This window comes from Callorhinus ursinus, unplaced genomic scaffold (genome assembly GCF_003265705.2).
Source record: "Callorhinus ursinus isolate GAN/ISIS: 27379988/994484 unplaced genomic scaffold, GSC_fseal_2.0 scaffold51, whole genome shotgun sequence".
Lineage (NCBI taxonomy): Eukaryota > Metazoa > Chordata > Mammalia > Carnivora > Otariidae > Callorhinus > Callorhinus ursinus.
The window spans coordinates 2,833,230-2,844,900 of NW_027397113.1; positions in this window are offsets into that span (position 1 = coordinate 2,833,230).

Below are 11,671 nucleotides of genomic sequence, written 5' to 3' on the forward strand. Positions count from 1 at the left end.
GATAAGATGGATGGATGGATGGATGATGGATGGATGATGGATGGATGAATGGATGGATGGATGGATGGATGGATGGATGGACCTTTGAATGGATGGGTCAAGAGATGACTGAAGAGACAGATAAGTAAGTAATGAATGGGTTAATGAACCAATGGACAGATGGATGGCTATGTGGAGGATTGGAATCAAGGATAGAAAAAAACTGGCTGGAAGATGAATGGAAAGTTAGATGGCGAGTGGATGGATGGGTCCCTTCTGATCTAACTCTGGTTGCACAAGAGACTCTCTCAAATACCCACTGTCTACCACAAGCAAGATCCAGCTCTGCAGTCTGGGTGCTGCCTGGACCTTATATCAGAGTCACCTTGTGGACTCAGTACCCGCTCCACTGGGCCAACAACCCTGTGGCAGGTGAAACGTGTAGTAGGGGCCTCCACAGGGCCCTGGCCAAAGTATGGGGGCTACTCTTTTCTCTTCTCCAACATTGCCAAGTCCAGGCTCCTACGTTAGGGCTCCCAGAACAGCCTCCCCTCCTCACCCCCCCCTCCTTCCACAGATGTACCAGCAGCTCCTTTCCCATCCCACTGAAGAAGCCAGAGGAGAGTCCCAGATGGGAGAAAGGAGGCCCGGGGGTGTCCCCAGCCCTGACACGTGTCCTTGGAGGGTATTGCCCATCTCTGGGCCTCTGCTGCCCCAGCAGGCAAGCAGACAGGAGTGAGGATAAGGCTGACAGCCGATGGAGCCCTGGAGGCCCTCACTTTCACCCCAGCCACAGCCCCTGGTGCTCCTGAACCCTACCTGCTGGGACCACCTGCAAGGGCCCTTCCAACGTCAGGAGACTGAGGCCTTGGCCAGGACAAGTCACCACGGAAAAGCAGCTGGATGAGGAGAAGATATTTGGTTTGCCCAGGTTCCTCGTCTCGTCGGGCCGATCTCCGCACACCACACCCCTCCCCCAGGTACCACCCCCCATCTCTACCCTGAGCCCATTTTGGAAGCTGGCCGAGGTTAGGAACTTACCGATTTTTACAGAGCAGGAGTCTGGGAGGTCCTGAGCCTGGCAGGGAGCCGGCCTGCCTACAGAAGGAATAGAGGGGGTATGAGAGCCATGATGTGCCACATTTGCCCCAGAGGCAGGGGAAACGGCAGCTAGTAGGAGCAGGAGGCCCTGGGGCAGGCGGCCCTGGGGCAGGCTGCGGGAACAAGGGCCGCATCCCCTTCGGCACACTTCATGGCCTTGGCATGGTGGATGCCTGGGGCTGACCTCCTGCCATGGTGCTGCCACCAACTCAGGGCCACCGTGGGGTGCCAGGCCCTTCCCCTCTGATATCCCAACCAAGAGGCCGGGGCCAGGCCTCGGGGGAGAGGGAGGGACCAGGAGGTAGTCAGGGGCTCGCTGTTCCCAGCACACCCTGCCTTGGCTGCCTGCCCCCCACTGATCAACCGTCAATCTTGTTCCCTGGGAGGCAGAGCACAGGCCCTGGACCTTGTCAATCTGCTCGAGCACATGAAGCCTGAGCCAGAGCATTCCCACGCCGGGCCAGCCCCTGAGGAGAGGCCCCAAGCAGCAGGATTCCCGCCTGTCACAGGCCTGGGGCCCCCACCCCTGCACACAGAGGCCGCATGCGTCCCCATTACACCACTCAGTAGACCAAGCCCACCCAAGACCCTCACGATCACCCAGCCACAGGGCACATGGGGCTGTTTCCTGGGCCCCCCGTCACTGCTTGCCGGCCCTTGCTGTGAGCGCAGAGAGGGGCGGCCGGCCCACCAAGGCAGAGAGAGCCGGTTTGGACAGCTTTTCTGGAAGATCCTGGGGTCACATGAAGGCCAAGGTGGTACAGCTAGAGGCTGAAGGCAAGCTCGGTGGGATCCTTCCTCATGCCCACACCTGCACTCTGCCTCCTGCATGGCCAGGGCACCCCCTTTGGCCTGACTCAGGACCTGAACTTCCCAGAGGGCTGTTCGAGGTCCCAGTGTTCAGACTGACTCATCCTAGCAGGGAAAGGGATAGAAACCACAGATGTTTCACAGGTGAGGAAGCCAGGGCTCAGAGAAGTTAAGTGAGCAGCCCAAGGTTGCAGGGCGAGGAAGAGGAAAAGGGGAGATTCAAACCCAGACCTGTGTCTCGCCCGTGGTGGGCAGTGAGTGAATGAATGAACGCCACCACTCACACTCTTAACCTCCACCCTGGGCCGTCTCTGCCTGGCTGACAGCTTGATGGGGCCCAGCTCCTGCTAAAATACCTCCAGAGATGGGGTGCTCACTACTGAGCCGATGCCCATGTTCTCAACCCCCGACTGCTGTGCCTTTCTTCCCCACACCCCACTTGCTAGGTCTGGGTTCTGCTCTAGCTCACACAGGTAAATCCTGTTCCTTGCCCCCAGGGCAGCCAGCAGGCTCCCAGCCATGTTCCAAGTGAAGCTTCCGGAGACTCGATCCCTGACCCTTTCCCAAATCCCCCTTGCACACCTGGCTCCCCTCCTCTGGCCTCGCTGAGCCTCTCCCTGGCCCGGCCCCCATGCACGGAGCCTGCAGAGCCTGCCGTGGGTCACTGGTTCCTCACTGGTCTCTGGGCAGCCCCAGGCCGTCCAGCTCTGAAGCTGAGGACTGGGAAGCCCCTCTCTGCCCAGGCAGCTTGCTTCCCAGCCCCCTCTGCATGCGGCCAACACAGCCGGGCCCAGGGGTCCTCTCCTGCCCCAGTCTCCCCCAGGGCCAGCAGCCTGAAGAAAGACCTCTCATGCTCTTTCCCAGGAACTGCATGAGACCCCAGCACCCGGCCAGGACAGAGCCCAGTGCCCTCGGCCAGCTGGCCACTTCCCTTCCCACTACACGGGCAGAAAGGGGAGCAAGCAACATGGAAGATTCTGGAGTGTCCCTGGCTCTGGGAGGGGAGGAGGAGCCATCTGCAGCTTGGAGCAGGGGCAGTAGCTAACCCCTCCTCCAGACGAGGTGCACTCACAAGCCCAAAGCCTGGGAAAGAAAGCCCATCACCCTACATGCAGATGCCCTCCCAGCGCAGGGTGGGCACAGACGCACGTGGCCAACGTTTCCCAAGGCAGACTCTGCTTCCATAGGATGTGGACAGGACCCAAGGGGGTTGGAAGTCATAGGATAAAGCCAAGTCTTTACCGAGGACTGGCTGGAGCCTTCACGAGGCCCCTCCCAGAGAAAAGAGCAAGCAGAGTTTCTCAAGCCAATTCCACCCCCAAAGTCCCTCTCCTGGAGCATCTTCTGGGACCAGCGTTTCCTGGAACCCTCCTTGAGAAACAGCCCAAGTTGCTGGCCAAGCCTGGAACAGCCCCATATGAAGTTGGGTCGGAGGAGACCTCAGCCCCGGGTACCAGGCACAGGATCCTGGCATGGCCCCTCCCGCACCCAGTGACCAGTGGAGGAAAGGTCCCCACCTTGCCTGGAGTTGCCTCCCTGTTCTGAAGATTCTGTGGCACCGAAGCCCATGACTCCACCACCAAGGATGTGGGGCCAAAGGGCAGCCCCACCTGGGGCCTGGAGATGCGGCCTAGTGGAACCTGCAGCTCACGGCCAGAGACCAAAGCTTCAGGAGGCACAGGGGGCTTTGTCCCCTTGGGAGGAATACGGCAGGCAGGGTCTGCTCCTGCCCCTCAACCTCTGCCCGCCCTCCCCTCCTCACCTGCTCTCCCCCCGCCAGGAGCCTCCTGCTGGCAGGCCCCCCTGGATCCACAGGATCTGGCTGCCACGGAGGTGGGCGAATGCAGGGCCCGGCTGGAGGGGCTCCAAGCAGCCCATGTCGGGGTACCACCTGGCCCAGCTGCTCAGCGCCTGGGCTGGCAGGGTGGCGGCGGGGTGCCCCGACCCTCCTCCTTCCAGCCCGACCCGAGCAGCCTTCCACACTTCCACAGCGGCCCCTCTAATGCGGCGGGAGGCTCTCCTCTTCACTCAGCGCCTAATCTGGCTTCCCCTCTGGCTCACAAAGGGCCCTCACGCCTCTTTCCCTGCCCCTTTGGGCACTGCTCACCTAGCGGTCTCTCCTGAGCCACGGCCAGCCCCTTCTCATCCCCTAGACATTCCTGCCCCATCTCCCTTCTTCCCAGTCATGGGCCTGCCTCACGACAGGGCCTGAGCTGGGCCTCCCCAAGCCTGGGTGCCCTCTCTGGGCCAGACACAGGCACCCGCCTCTGTGGTCCCCTCCAGAAACAGTGCTTCTCTCTGGGAGCGGAGATTAGATGAAGCACATGCCCAGTGTGGCTGGGGGTTCCCAAAAGGGCCTCCCCGAGCCGTTACAAGGTCCTCACCCACTTCCCTGGAGACAGTTGGTTATGTCCACTGTGCAGATGAGCAAGTTGAGGCTAGGAATTACTCTCAGTTGCTCTGGTCATACGACTCTGAGTGCCAGGACATGAATTCCTGCCCTTTGGACCAAACTACGAAGGGACTGTTCTGGGTGGCATTCCATCGTCCCGTGCTCCTGCTGACCTGCAGCAGACAGCTCCGCGACCACACTGAGCCCAGGGCCCCGAGGAAGCCAAGCTTTCCAGAATGTGACCCAGGCTCAGGTATTGTCCTGGCCTGAAAAGTGCATGCCCCTTCCAAGCCAAGCACCCTCTGTTCACCCCCTGCAGCCGCACCCAACCTGGCAGCACCCTCCACACGAAACTCCAGGCTGTGAGGCCCTGCGGAGCTGAATGCAAGGGGAGTGGGCCCTGGAAAGGCGCGCCTGGCAAACCCGCAGCCCTGCCCAGAGAAGAGGACAAGCCCCAGCCCGACAGTCATGCCAGCCCTCCTCCCACACACCAGGCTGGGACTGTGGGCAGAGCCTGGGCTCCCACACCAGCCCCTGCCTGGGCCTGGGCTCCTGGGCGGCAACAGGACCCCTGGAGACCCAGAACAAAATGACAATGCAAAGCCCCTTGTTCCAAAATGATGAAGAATTTCTGACTGGCAACAAGGGAGCCTCGAGCCAAGCGCAGGCCCCTCGGAGTGTGAGGCCCCGCACGGCTCTGGGATAAAGTCCAGTAATGTCCCCGCTGTGGCTTGGCCTCCTGGTCTGTCTCATCCTCCCCGGTCACTCCTACCCTGTGCTTCTGCCAGCAACACCCTGCCTTCCACGACAAAACGGAGGGCTAACTCCTGCCCCCGGCCCCTCCTGACTCCAGAGACAAGCCACCCCTCTCAGCTCCCTGTACCTCCCTGGCCTTCTCTGGGGGCGAAATTACACGTGTGCATGATTGTTCACTAGACTGTTGTCCCTACCAGGAGGACCTCCCCACCGTGTCTCCAGGTGGACTGGTATCTCCCTGGCGCATAGGAGGTGCTCAGTAAATGCTTATTCAAGTGCCCGATTTAACCCCCGGTGGGACCCTCACTCTGTCTCTGGGCTCCTCCGCTGAGACCATGCACGGCAAGGATCCCTCAGCGTGGTCACTGTCAGCCCAACTCCCGAGTCCTGGCTGTAAGCTCCAGGAGGGGGGTCCCCAACGTGCTCAGTGCCGGGCCGTGCGTGCAGTAAGCACTCAGAAGTGCTGGGAACCCCTGTGCCGGCTCTCTCCCTGGCCACCGCCTGCACGCGCTGTGCCCACCACGCGGCGATGCGTATTTGCAGGACGTGGGAGAGCTCACTTCTGCGCTAGAAACCAAGCAACGTGAGGGGGATGGATAGACACTTCAAGGTGTAGTAACAACAGGTAGTAAGTTATGGCCTGCAAGGCAAGGTCTCTGATAAAAAGGGTGCACAGAATGGGATGGAAAAAGACAAAGTGGTGAGTGGGTCCCCTCTGGGCTAACTGACATGTCACCTTTAATCTGCCACCAGAGTGACACCCAGGAAGTCTCCATTCTGCCCAGACACGTAGATAAAACTAGCTGTTCGGCAGGTCCTGGCAAGTCACAGCTGGGGTGGGTGGACGTGCCCCCATGTTCCTCCCACGGTGCAAGGCACGCTGGCTCTGGAGGCTTCTATCTGCCAAGCATCCTTGGTCAAACTCGGCTCTGGGCCCTGGAGCCACAGTGTGGTGAGGGGAGCTGAGGCAGAGGTGTGAGCGCCAGAGGCCCCACACTCCCCATCACTGCCCTCACATGCCACTTCCTCTCCCTGGCTCCTCCTCCAGGGTCCAGTCCTAAACCAGGGAAGCTGGTGATTCAGCCCATCTGTAAAGACTCCCCGTGTATCTCCTCTGTGCCTGGCACAGGATGCCAGGGCTCCGTTCTGGGTCCATCCGGGTCCTTCTAGTGCCTTGACTACATACAGCGCTAGTGATGAAGCTCAAAGGCTCCCTCTGGGTCCCATTGCTGTTGCTCTGTCCAAGAGGAGAGGGAGGCCTTGGTCGCAGGGTCCAGGGCCCCCTCAGGCCACAGCACACAGAGCCTCATGAGAGCTTGGGACCCCAGGATGTCCCAGAAGTAGCCGAAAGAGCCACCAGCCCTGGGGTGTCCCGGGGCACCAGCAAAGACAGGGGCTGGAGCACCAGTGAGCCCCACATGGGCACATCCCAACATCACACAAACTCCAGTACCAGAAGGCCCTACGTGTGATCAGCCCACGGGCTGGGGACGCAGACAATGAGCAGGGCAGGAAGACAGAGGGAGGGTGTGATGGTTGAAAGCATGTGGCAGTTGGGAGGATGTTGAGTAGGCGTTTCCACCCCAGTGCAGGTGGGGGGGAAGGAGCGCTGAACTTGAGGGTCGGGCAGCCTGCTCTGTGCATGGCAGAAGCGGGGCAGCCCCCAGAGGGACCCAGAGGGACCCAGAAGGGGACTTGGAAAGCGGCCAGCCCGATCCCTTCAAGCTGGGGGCAGTGGGGACCAGGTGGGTTGAGGGTGAACAGCTAGTCAGGGAAGTTGTGGGTGCCCTGGCCTGGGCTCTGATCTGGTACCTTCTTCCTCCTTGGAACCCAAGAGGAGCCATTTGAGTCTACAGAGCAATCTAGGGTCCTATCGGCTAGCTTGAGACGCAGCCCGGAGCAGGGAGTGGATGCTGGACTGATACTTTCCAAAACCCAAGATGGGAACATGCCTGGGGCTGTCACCGCCTGTCCACTCAGCTGCCCCCCACCAGACATCCTGGCAGCACGAGCCCATCGAGTGTTTGTGGAATGGGTGGGGGGCTGAGGGGCGGCTGGACAGTTGAAGGGATGAGTGTGTAGAGGACAGACGGTACTATAGACTGAATGCTTGTGTCCCCCCCCAAATTTATGTGCTGAAATCCTAACCCCCATGGTGATGGTATGAGGAGGTGGGGTGTGTGGGAGGTGATCAGGTCACGAGGGTGGAGCCCGACCGGATGGGATCAGTGCCCTTATGAAAGGGGTCCCAGAGAGCACTCTTGCCGCTTCCTCCGTCTGAGGACACAGCGAGCGGTTGTGGTCCACGAACGAGGACACAGGTTCTCAACAGACAGTGAGTCCTCTGGACCACCAGCCTCCAGAAGTGTGAGGAATAAATCTCTGTCATCTATAAGCACCCATGTCTATGGGAGTTTTGTTGTAGCAGCCCGAGCAGACTCGGCAGACAGAGGGATGGATGGATGGATGGATGGATGGATGGATGGATGGATGGATGGTTGGATGGTTGGATGGATGGATGGATGGATGGATGGATGGATGGATGGATGGATGGATGGTTGGATGGTTGGATGGATGGATGGTTGGATGGATGGATGGTTGGATGGATGGATGGATGGATGGTTGGATGGATGGATGGATGGAGCCCGTGGGTGCAAATGGGCGGCTGTGCGGGCCCCTGGTGGAGAGCCCACAGAGGCCGAGGTCCTGGTTGTTCTGGGGCCTGGGCAGCTATGGAGGAAGCTTCAAGGGGCTGCGAGAGCAGACGTTGTGCCCCACTCTGGGGATCGGAGCCGTGGGAAGTAAGCAGATGGGGGGACCATGGCCAGGCAGGTGGGGCCCCAGCCACAATGGGTGGGAATGAAGGAGCCAGGGAGAGGTCTGTGGAGAGGAGCAGATACTGCAGACAGCGGGCCTGCTCAGGAGGGCCTTCCTGGCTCTCGTCACTTTATTCCAGAAAGGCAGTGCAGGCCTGGCTCTTCTTTCTGGTAACAGCTTTATTGGGATTTTACTCACAGGCCACATACTTCGTCAACTTAAAGTGTCTTTAGTGGATTCACAGAGCGGTGCACCCACCACCACAGTCTTTTCCAGAACATTTTAATCACACCAGAAAGGAACCCTGGACCCATCAGTAGTCACTCCCCATCTACTGCCAGCCTCCCTGGCCCCAGGGAACCACCAAGCCGCTCTCTGTCGGCACGGATCGGTCTACTCTGGACAGCTCACAGAAATGGAATCACACGCCAAGTGGCTGTTGGTGATTGGCTTCTTTCACTCCGCATCCTGTTGAGGAGAGCTACAGGTCTGCCCGACACACTGCGAGGAGCAGGGGGCCCACAAGAAGGTCTGAAAGACAGAGGTGGGAGCAGAGAAGACCACTGGCAATGCCCTATCCCAGCAGGAGAGTTATTTCAGAGGCAGGGGATGTGAGGAACTGAAGAATCTGGCGGGATTGGGGTTCCCCTGCTTCCCAAAAGGGTTTAGTGTGACAAGCAGGCACCGATGCAGGGGGAAGGCCTCCAGCCCAGGAAGCAGAAAACCGTCAGGCCCCACTCTCCCAGCTCGAGAACTCTCTCTCATTTAACTTTAGGGCTGGTCATGGGCACCGGCCAATGTGAGGGACAAATGTGAGGCCTCTGTGTGAGAGCAGAACGCTAGCTTCAGGCTCAGACCTCTCCAAATCCTTCATGCAGTCAAGTCAAAGCTGTTTTCTGGCCCTCTGGTCTTAAAGGACTCCAGGAGCGGTAACCATGTTACCAGTTGCAGCAAGAAGGTGGTACATTGGGAGCTCAGGGGAGGAGCCCACCCTTTCATGCCACCACCAACCTGGCAAATTCCAGATGATCCTGATATCCCAAGTGTAGTATGACAGCAAGTTTGAGCACAAAGGAGTCCAATATCAAAGCCAAACATGGCCCTGGAAATCCCCATGAGCTGGGCTTACAGGCCAGTGAGGCCCCTTAAGGCTGGTACGACACCACAGAGTAAGCACTTGCTAGACATGTGCCTCATCACCACGTGGCAGATTTTGTTCTGCTTCTCCCAGGCCTGCAACGTCCCGATGCCCTAATCTTGCTAAGCTAGCCATGAAATACTTAGAAACATGTCTAATCAGAAGTAGACAAGATTTCTATGACAAAATGATGAAATGCCATTAAAGAACTTAAATCAAGGGCTGAATAAGTGAAGAGAGATGTTCTCTGAGAAGGATCTATTATCACAATTGGCCAAATCCTTAGGGATTAGTATACTTATCTATTCCCTTCAGAATCCCAGCAAGGCTCTGAGTTTGGGTTTGTATCATTTCTTTAAAAATGAGACCAAATCTTCTTTTTTAGATGGGGCGGGGAGGGGGTGGAAATTGGACCATGTGAATCTGATGTTCAGGGAGAAAAGAATCAATCTGCAAAAATTGTCAAGATGGCTTTGGAAAGGGAGACCAGAGGCACCTCGGTGGCTCAGTTGGTTAAGCATCTGACTCTTGGTTTTGGCTCAAGTCATGATCTCAGGGTTGTGGGATCAAACCCAGCATCAGGCTCTGTGATCATCATGGAGTCTGCTTGGGATTCTTTCTCTCTCCCTCTGACCCTCCTGCTTGTACTCTCTATCTAAAATAAATAAATAAATCTTTAAAAAAGAAGGAGGAGGAGGAGGAGGAGGAGGGGGAGGAAAGAAAGGGAGACCATGAGGGGATGAGACTGACCAGATATTAAAACTGATTCTGAAGCTATGGTAACTAAATGGTGTACTCCTGGCATGGGAACAAACTGATTAGCAGGAAAGACAGTTCAGAGGTTCCTCCCAGTATATATAGGAACTTAAGACAGACAAAGGACAAATCCTTTGTTTAAAAGAGCTGGACAACTGACCAACCACTTAGAAACAAAGTTAAATCCCTACCTCACACTGTACGCAAGAAAAATTTCCAAACGTGTTAAAGGTAAAGGAGTTTTGTGTTTTTTTCTTTTTAAACTACAAGCATATGGAAAAGAATAATGATAAAGATCCTTATAACCTCACAGTGCAGAAAGTCTTCCTAAGCAAGGCAGGAAACCCAGAAGCCATTAAGGGGGGAAAAAATAAAGTACACAGAACACAGAAAAACTCTTAAAGCATTGTGCTTTAGGAAGGCCACTCTGGTGGCCAGTATAGGAGAAGCATTGGTGGAGGATGCCAGCAGGAGGTTCGGAGAAGTCCAGGGGGAAGAAAGTGACCGTGGCCCTTTAGGAGGTATCAAGACAAACCAGGAGAGTGGCGAGGTGAGACTTGTGAAAGACACCAAGATTACGTTGGAGCTTAAAACACCTACGATAGAAACAGGCTTTATTCATGTAGGATATACTTTGCCTTTTCCCCAGCCAATCCTTGGTGCTAGAGAGAACTCCAACTTGTCCCAATCAGACTCACTCCCTCCCCTGCCCCAAAAGCAATCTCAGGGTGTGTTTGAGGGAGAATGGAGATGCCCACTCACCAGGTGAGACAGGCTAGGAGGAAGCCCTTGCACACTTCAACCTCCAGATGTGGTCTCCTCCACTCTTCCACCCCAGCTTCTGCGCTTTCCCAGTGGTCCCCAGACTGGGCTCCAGACTCACCTGAGGGCTTGTTAAAACACAGGTTGTTGACCCTGTCCCCAAAGTCTCATCTTTTTCAGAATTGCATTGCCTACTCCTTACCCATGCTTTTCCACATGGATTTTAGAGTCGGTTCCTCAGTACCTACAAAACAGCTTACTGGGACTTTGACTGGGTTTGTGTTGAATCTACGGATCAAACCATATTGGGTTTCCCAATCCATGAACATGGACTATCCCTCCACTTACCCCCAGAGTTTCTGATTCAGTAAGTCTGAGGAGGAGCCGGAGATTTTGCATTTCTACCCCATGCCCAGGTGACCCCACCTTGAGAATGGCTGCCTTAGGCTTAGGCAGGAAACCCCACTAGATTTGGGAGTTGGGGCTATCCTGAAGACTGGGACCTCCTGGGCTGGGCCCCAGGATATCAGAGGGAGCTTTTGTTCCCATGCAAATCACAGAAGGCCAGTTCTGGGATTTGCATGCTCATAGCTGACTTTTTCAGGTTTTTAATCTCTGGCAGATAAACAGTGAGTGCCAGGAATCTGCAGGTGTGTAGGTTCAAGAAGACACAGTCCCTTGTGAGAAAGGGCTTTTTCTCTAAGTATCCAATTCCTCAACTTCTGGGTAAGTTTCTTACCTCTTGCAACTTCCTCTCCCAATAAATACCTTCTCCTCAGAAGGTCTCAGAAAATCAACCCCAGGTCTGAAACTAAGGCTCTGCCCTTCCCTGGCAGGCCATGGTGGTGGCCTCTGGCTGACCCCAAGGGGAGTCCAGTTGGGTGGCCCAGGAAGGGCCTGAGTGGTCACAGGAATCCTTGGAGGACAAAACATGACATTGTGGATGGAGGGCTGGCATGCAGGAGACCTCCACTTTCTTCCCACCATGGAGAAGATGAGAGCCACCTAGGGAAGGTGGAAGGAACAGCATGGGTGAGGCTCAGAGGCCGACACCAGGCCTCCATTAGATCATGCAGGTAGCACTCAGAGTGGCTGCCTGCCTGTGACTCTGAAGCCCAGGTACTCACAGGATCACAGCTCATACAGAGAGGTGCCAACTC